Genomic DNA, 7,334 nt, shown 5'->3' with positions numbered 1-7,334 from the left:
ACCTAGGTCGATGTCTAAAGCTATGGCAAGATATTTGGATGAGCAGATCTATGTAACAAAATATATGTAAAGAGAATTCAGCAAACAGATTTGAGTGCTAAATTATGGCAGGCTATTTCAGCAGTCGATGAGGCCGAGCACACAGCCATCGAAGTATCGAAGGCCATCGCAGCAACAAAGATCGAGTATAAAACGGTGTAGAGCTATTTCACCTAACAGATTGGCTACTAGACCATGGCAATCTACGTCACAATAAATATATGGCAGGATATTTTAGCAACTAATCGGCCTTGGCATGCCATTTCAGCTAAGCAGATAGAGTACAGAACAGGGCAAGGAAGCTTCTTAAGCAGAGCATATTGACTGTAAACTACTTCGACAAACAGTGAGATTAACAGCGTCTATTGGCTAACATTCAGCGCTACACCGACATGCACGGGGCCTCAGTCTAGAATGCACGTACCATGGGAGAAGCTAACCGTCGTGCGTCTCCACATGACTGTCGCCAGCAGTGGCGGCGTTGACCGCCGTGCGCCTCCACAAGAACATCGCCAGCGGTGGCGGCGTGGCTAGAGGACGGCAGTCTACGAGAGCATACTGTGGGAGCGAGAGGATCGCCGTGCGTCCCCTCGATGAACCGCGGCGCCGACGCATCGGCGCAGCGGGGAGGGCAGCTTTGGCGGAGCGAATGGAGTGGAGGGGACGGGGGGGTTGGGGAATATTATTGGCTAGTTGGCCGAAGGGCGGTTGAATCTAGGATTTGGGGGGAATTTTTGGGTGGGGGAGGATTTTCGCGCGGTGGGCGGGTGGAGTTTGGTGCATGGTCGGTTTCTCCAAGTGCAGTCCCACGTGTTAGTGAAGAGGCAAGCCGAAGGGCGTTCCGTTTGCGTGAGCCATGTGCAGGACCGAACGTGTGTGGGGTGCAATGCGACCGTGACAGGGGTGCTGTGAGTGTACCGCCTTTTTTTCCTTTTAAACTAGGTGCTTCGGCCCCTAAAAAGACTTGTTGCTTCGCGCGATCCATCGATACTACTATTAGTAATCCGGTAATCCCGACTAAAACGGCGCGGCCGAGTCTTTTCCCGCGCGATATGCTGGGAGGTTGGCTTAGTTGGGTTTTTTAGGACGAGTAATGCTACACCTATGTAATCCCAGTTACGTAATTAACATAATGTGAAACGTGTGAGCTGTTGATTGTAGATTGGGGGGAGGGAGGGGCCCACCACCATGAATCAGGGGAGGAGAGAGAGAGGCAATTTACATTATCCCTTTCGTAGGTTCCCATAGATGTAGAAAGATGTGAAATGCGTGAATGTGTATTGGACATACTATTGGAGTGCCTAAGATAAATTGTGTATATATAGACCCTATGTGCTAATTTTACTTCGCATGTTAGCTTTGTCTCAGTTCAATAAAAAGCAGAGTTCGTGATGATGGTGTGCCTGTCATCCTGCAATATACGTTGTCCGATCTATATACGGATAGGAAGGAAACTATGACAATTTACCCGCACTCCTCTCCACATTTGCAGATAAGGCCTTCCCTCATTCATCCTTTTCTCCCACAAGATCTTGATCTTCCGTGCAATGCATGGGCATCTTGCTAGTACTCCTACAATATACTATATTATTGTGAAAGTTCATATACACCGGCCGAGATTAATGCAAACACGGCAGATTTTCATTATGTTTCGAACTTTTATAGGACAGAAAAATAAAAGAAACCCGACCCTAAACCTATTCTACGATGGCGACCGACGTCCTCCATCTGTGATCTCTATGTACGGGGGCGGGGTTCAAGACCCGTGAAGTGAAGGTGCGGTCTCCGGCGAGGAAGAGTGGCTGACGGTGCTCCCATCATCAGCCACCAGCGTGGCCACCGCTTGTGCGGTCACGTCCACGTCCGGCTATGCCGCTATTGTGTCGCGAGAGGCGACTTGAGCGAGGGCGGCGACCTCAAGCTTCATCCCCGAAGACAAGCTCTCCCGTAGAGCATTCGCGCTTGCGGTCATGGAGGATGTGGTGCCAGGTAGGAGGACGATGCACTATGGTGTGGAGGTTAGCTGGGTGTTTCCACTTTAAGTAGCGCATTCCGGTGAGGCCAGGCGTCCTGGTGCGTCATTAAATCGCTGGAGTTGGTTCCTCGGGCACCGAGCCTCTTAATGATGGCATACGGACGGACGGCATGAATGCGGGCATCTGGCGCCGTCTGGGAACACACCACACGAAGGCGCGAGAGACGAGGGTTTTTGGTGTGCCAGGGTAGTCAGTTGCAGTCATGGCAATGTTGGAGATGCCCTTTGCTCACATGCGATCCCCGCATGTCATTGAAAAAGCAAGACGACCCGGCATGATCTCGGGTCCTGAGGATGCAGTTGGCCATGCTACACCACTCCGCGGACGCGTCCCGGTGCCACGTGCATCCTCGACGAGCCGGGTGTTGGGGTGTGTTTGGATTATGTCCAAAGTTAACCTTACCAAAATTTTGGTCATGACCCAAAGATTGGTCTTTGTTTGGATGGTTGCCATTTTTTGGCATGCCAATGAACTCTAGCCAACTCTAGTCCATTTTTCTTGCCAATGTCGGCTAAATCATGGGCAACCAAAACCTCAACCAAAAATTTGGCTACCCAATGCTTTGATGGGGCAACCTTGGGCACAAATCAAACATACTGTTGATCGTGCCACCGCACTAACGCCACCCTCGGCACACTAAAACCAACCGTGTCTAGTGACCATGAGTGTGTCGCTCACCACGGTCGCCGTGTCCAGAGGGGGTGCTGGAGCTGCGCCACGTTGTTGGCCCCCACGACCCACATGACTGGTTGCCGGTGGCGAGGAGGTCGTGGGCCAGCTCCTCCATTGGAATAGTCTGCGCTACGTCGTCCCTTCAGGTGTGCCCCACATGTCGGTTTCCCTGTTTTCCCGACCATATTCGAGCGTCAGTGCTCCGCATTGCGCATTAGGCCTTTCACTATGTAGGCCAAGTGAGACAACTTATTGTTTATTTGAGTCGTTCAAGTATAATCATGTGGCGTTTTCTTATTTCTCATTCCACTCCAACCCTCCTCTCCATCGATCATGTCGCCCTCCGGTCGAGTCCATCCTCTTGGATGCCTCATTTGAAAATTTCGCCGAGTATCATTCGCATGTGGGCCTAGACCATGCTTGTATTTCCAATGTTTTGTAATTTGTCCGACATGCATACAAACAAATGGTTCGTTTAAAGTTTCACTTTGCCTCCACTACGTGTCGCTTCGCGTCTTAGTTTTGACATCCCATTCGGTCCATGCCTCGACACATGTTGATGAGATCGATTGATGTTCAGAGATCAATTGCATGTCATGCAAGGAGATAAAGGTTTGGTCTGTTTCTATGATAGAAATGACCGGCGGGGGGGGGGGGTCTGTGGGGATCAGAGGGAGTATATTGTACGTTCATAAGTGAAGCGAACGTATTGTACCCACCCTAGTCCTCTTTCAATCGATCTCCTGACCTCGAGATGAAGTCGAGAGAGAACAAGTGGGGGCATGTGTGATACCTAAGGCGGATTCAAAATTTTGAACCGGTGATCATAGCATCCGCAAATCATATATAAAGGGTATTCAATGTTCGTTTCGTTTTTGAACGTACAATATACTCCCTCATATCCTTTCTAGTTTACATATAAGTTTTATGTGTAGTCAAAGTATCTCTAGTTTGATCAAAAAAGTATCAACATTCAACAACTCCCAATCAATATCGTTAGATTCGTAAGTACTCCTAGATTTGTACTCGAGATGGTTTCCAATTTGTTTTGAACCACGTGAATGTGCTTGTTCTTGCACATGCTCTTCCTACTAAGATTTCGCCATGTATAGCCAGTCCAACAGTAACTTTTTTAAGCTCCCTGTCCAATAGTACTAGTGGAGTACTGACAACATCTGTACTAGAGTATGCAATGCTCATAGTAGTACTCCCTCCTTCCATTTATATAGGGCCTATGTGGAGGAGAGAGATGTGAAAAAGTAAGGGGAGTATGCTTTGTGTAAGTTGCATCTCATATATTATTACTCCAACATTTGGTCAAAGTTAGCCTCGAAAAATGCATTAGGCCATGTATAGTAAATGGAAGGAGGGAGTAGTAGTGGAAGTGGATCCTCTGACGTAGGTATCCCAGCCTTACCCTCCCTTTCAGTCACTTACTGGCGGACCCCATGCTCGCTAGGCCCCGCATGTCAGTTACTTAATGGGTTTGGCCACGTCAGGGTATCCTCATCCATAGTATACTCCCTCTATTTTTATTTACTCCGCATAAAATGGAGGGAGTGGTAGTATAAATGACACAGGCGGGGGAGGGGGAGGGACGTCGGTTTTCTCTCAACTGCGGCCCCACAGGCAAGCGAAAACACAAGATGAAACGTGTTCCATTCAGTGAGTGACGTGGAGGGTCCAGCTTGCCGGGCTGTAACGCGCACACGATAAGAGTGATGTACAGTCAAAACCGATTGACCGGTCATCACCGGAACCACTATTCACACCAGAACCTTCGCTGCTCGGCCTACGCCAGCCACTACCCTAAAACCACACCTAATCTCCAGTCCCTTCCGCCACCTTTCGATCCCATAGCCCGCATCAAGCGTCCCCTAGTTCGCCGGAAAGCCATGGTGCGCCGCAAGATCACGTACTACAAGATGCTGACGCCGGAGCGCCGCGCAAAAATCGCGGCGGCGGTCCGCGCCACAGACCTCCGTTCCCAAGCTCGCTTTGCGGCAGGCCAATCCCCGAGTTCTCTGGAGCCAAGCCACGAGGAGGAGGAAGCCAATCCAATGTTCATGGCGGAGGTCGCGGCGTAGAAGGCCCTCGATGGGTATGAGACGATGGACATCGACTTCGTGCCGGCGTCCGAGTCCCCCATGGTGCAGGCGGACCAGCGGTTCAACCTGGCGATACTGAAGGAGGACCGGGAGGCAGAGGCTCAAGTCGACGCAGAGCGCGCGCATGCCGCTGCCATCGAGGCTCTCCTGCAGGCGGAACTGGATGTCGTGAATGTGAACCGGGCGGCGGAGGCTCAACTTGAGGGGGAGCGCGTGGATGCCGCTGCCATCGAGGCCCTCCTACAGGAGGAACCAGATGTCCTGGACTTGAACCAGGAGGCAGAGGCTCAACTTGACGCGGAGCGCGCGGATGCCGCTGTCATCGAGGCCCTCCAGCAGGCGGAACCGGACGTCCTGGACTTGAACCGGGCGGCAGAGGCTCGACTCGACGCGGAGCGCGCGGATGCCGCTGCCATCGAGGCCCTCCTGCAGGTGGAACCGGACGTCCTCGACTTGAACCAGGCGGTGCTCTCATCCGTGCAGAGCGCGTGCACGCTCCGCGTGAACGAGTAGCTGGAGGCCGAGGACAACCACAGTGCGGAGACACACGTTGGCAGCTACGGCTGGTTCACGCCGGCAGCCAAAGACGACGAGGTCGTCTCGTTCCGCAAGCAGTGATAGTTTTTCTTTATGTTGTTGTTTTTATGGATCTTTTACTGTCTAAAAACATATATTGTTATGCAAGTCGCCTGACTTGGGTCAGTCTACCATTTCAGGCAGTTGGATGAACTTCCTCACCTCTTCTTCTTCCCCAGCAAACCACCACACGGGCCGTACGGATACTCCCCAACATGCAGTTGGATAAACATACTCTATGAACGAAAATTATGTGTCAGTAGTAGGATGGCTGATTTTGGTTTGTTCACATGCGACAGCACGTGTCAGTGAGGGTGCGTTCCCTTGGTTGGGTTTGCGGCGTGTAGGAGCGACTGTGTGAGAGTGCGCTGCGACCGGCGTGCTGGTGCGACCGCGGCGTGCAGGAGCGACCGTGTGAGGGTGCGGTGCGACCGCGACAGCTATGCGCAAGTGTACCTCCTTTTCATTTTGAAAACTTTAGGCAAGCTTGGCAAAAATTTGTGGCGAAGTATGGCAATGCAAGGCCTAGACCCAAACAGGATAAGTACGTACTAGGAGTACTAGTGTTAAAAAAGAAAGGCGGGGTTTTCCTTCACGGGATTAATTGATACAAATCCTTGTTTCACGTGTCAATTAATGCGTATTTTTTCTGCAAAGCCCAAAGAGCTAACCATCTCACTCATCATCGCTTGATTAATGCAGCGCCATGCAAACCAACCTTCTCACTTCCGCATGCATGCAGGGGATATTAATGTCCTTGGTTGCTAGTATAATCCCTCCATTCTTTTTTAGTTTGCATATAACTCGGTGCACGCATACCAAGAAGACCACCCCGTGCATTATTTTGGACAATTTTACCCCTGCATGTAAGGGCCTAGAGAAATGTATGGCTCTTAATACGCATGGAGTCATTGGCTCCTTTTCCTTGATTCCTGCTTGAGTCTTCTCGGATTCTCTGCAAGCGCGCTTCCCCTGCCTCTTATATGCATGCTGCATGCATGCATTTGGTCTATCATCACTCCCGGGCTACATGCACGGCTATAAAGCAAGGGTAAAAAAATAACGCATCAAGTTTGCCTCGATTAGTGTTAGTGGACTTTTGCAAATTGTAATTTTGATATACTGGCCTTGTGTACAAAAAAATGGAGGTAGTAACTATTATATTTGACCTCCTTCCCCATTGCGGTGACGTTGATGATATCTCGAACATTGTGGTTTGGCGATGTGCGTTCGACGGAGAACACCATTGAGGGAGACCACAGTAAGTCATTCGCAAGTGCCGCCTGCAAGCCGAGACAACCGCCTTATTTGCATCCAGGAAGTCCGTTGAACCAAAGGACGCGTAAATGTACTAGTACTACTAGTACACAATAGCGGTGTCCGTCCAGCTTAGTGCGGTGAGATGGTTTCTCGAAGAAGACGATGGAGAAGCGGAGTCAGCAAAGAGTGAAATGATGGTTGCTTCGTCCGTGCTTTGTGATTTGATGCCTCACTGCTTTGTGATTTGTGGTAGAAGGGACCGGGGAGTAGACTCCGTGCTCTATAATGTACATGCATCCAAGCACGGGAGAAAGAGGAGAGATGTTGCATTTTTCTATTCATTCAATCAATCAATCAGGGAGCTTCGGTTCCATCCTTTTGGCTTTGGCAACACCGTACACAATGGTTCCCATGATGCCAAAAGCTATTTTTCACATTTGGCTACACATTGTGGATGCCCTTAACCGTACCACTTGGTTTTGCTCCTGTGTGCTATCTATAGAAATCTCAATTATATTGATCTAAAAAATTATAGAATCAAGATTAGTAAAAAGGAGGTGATTTGCCGCGCGGATGGCGGGGGAGGTTACTTATTTTTAGAGGATGTTATCATGGCGGTTTGCTAACATGCGGTCCCACGTGT

This window comes from Triticum aestivum, chromosome 4A (genome assembly GCF_018294505.1).
Source record: "Triticum aestivum cultivar Chinese Spring chromosome 4A, IWGSC CS RefSeq v2.1, whole genome shotgun sequence".
NCBI classification, from domain to species: domain Eukaryota; kingdom Viridiplantae; phylum Streptophyta; class Magnoliopsida; order Poales; family Poaceae; genus Triticum; species Triticum aestivum.
This window is presented reverse-complemented; position numbering follows the sequence as displayed.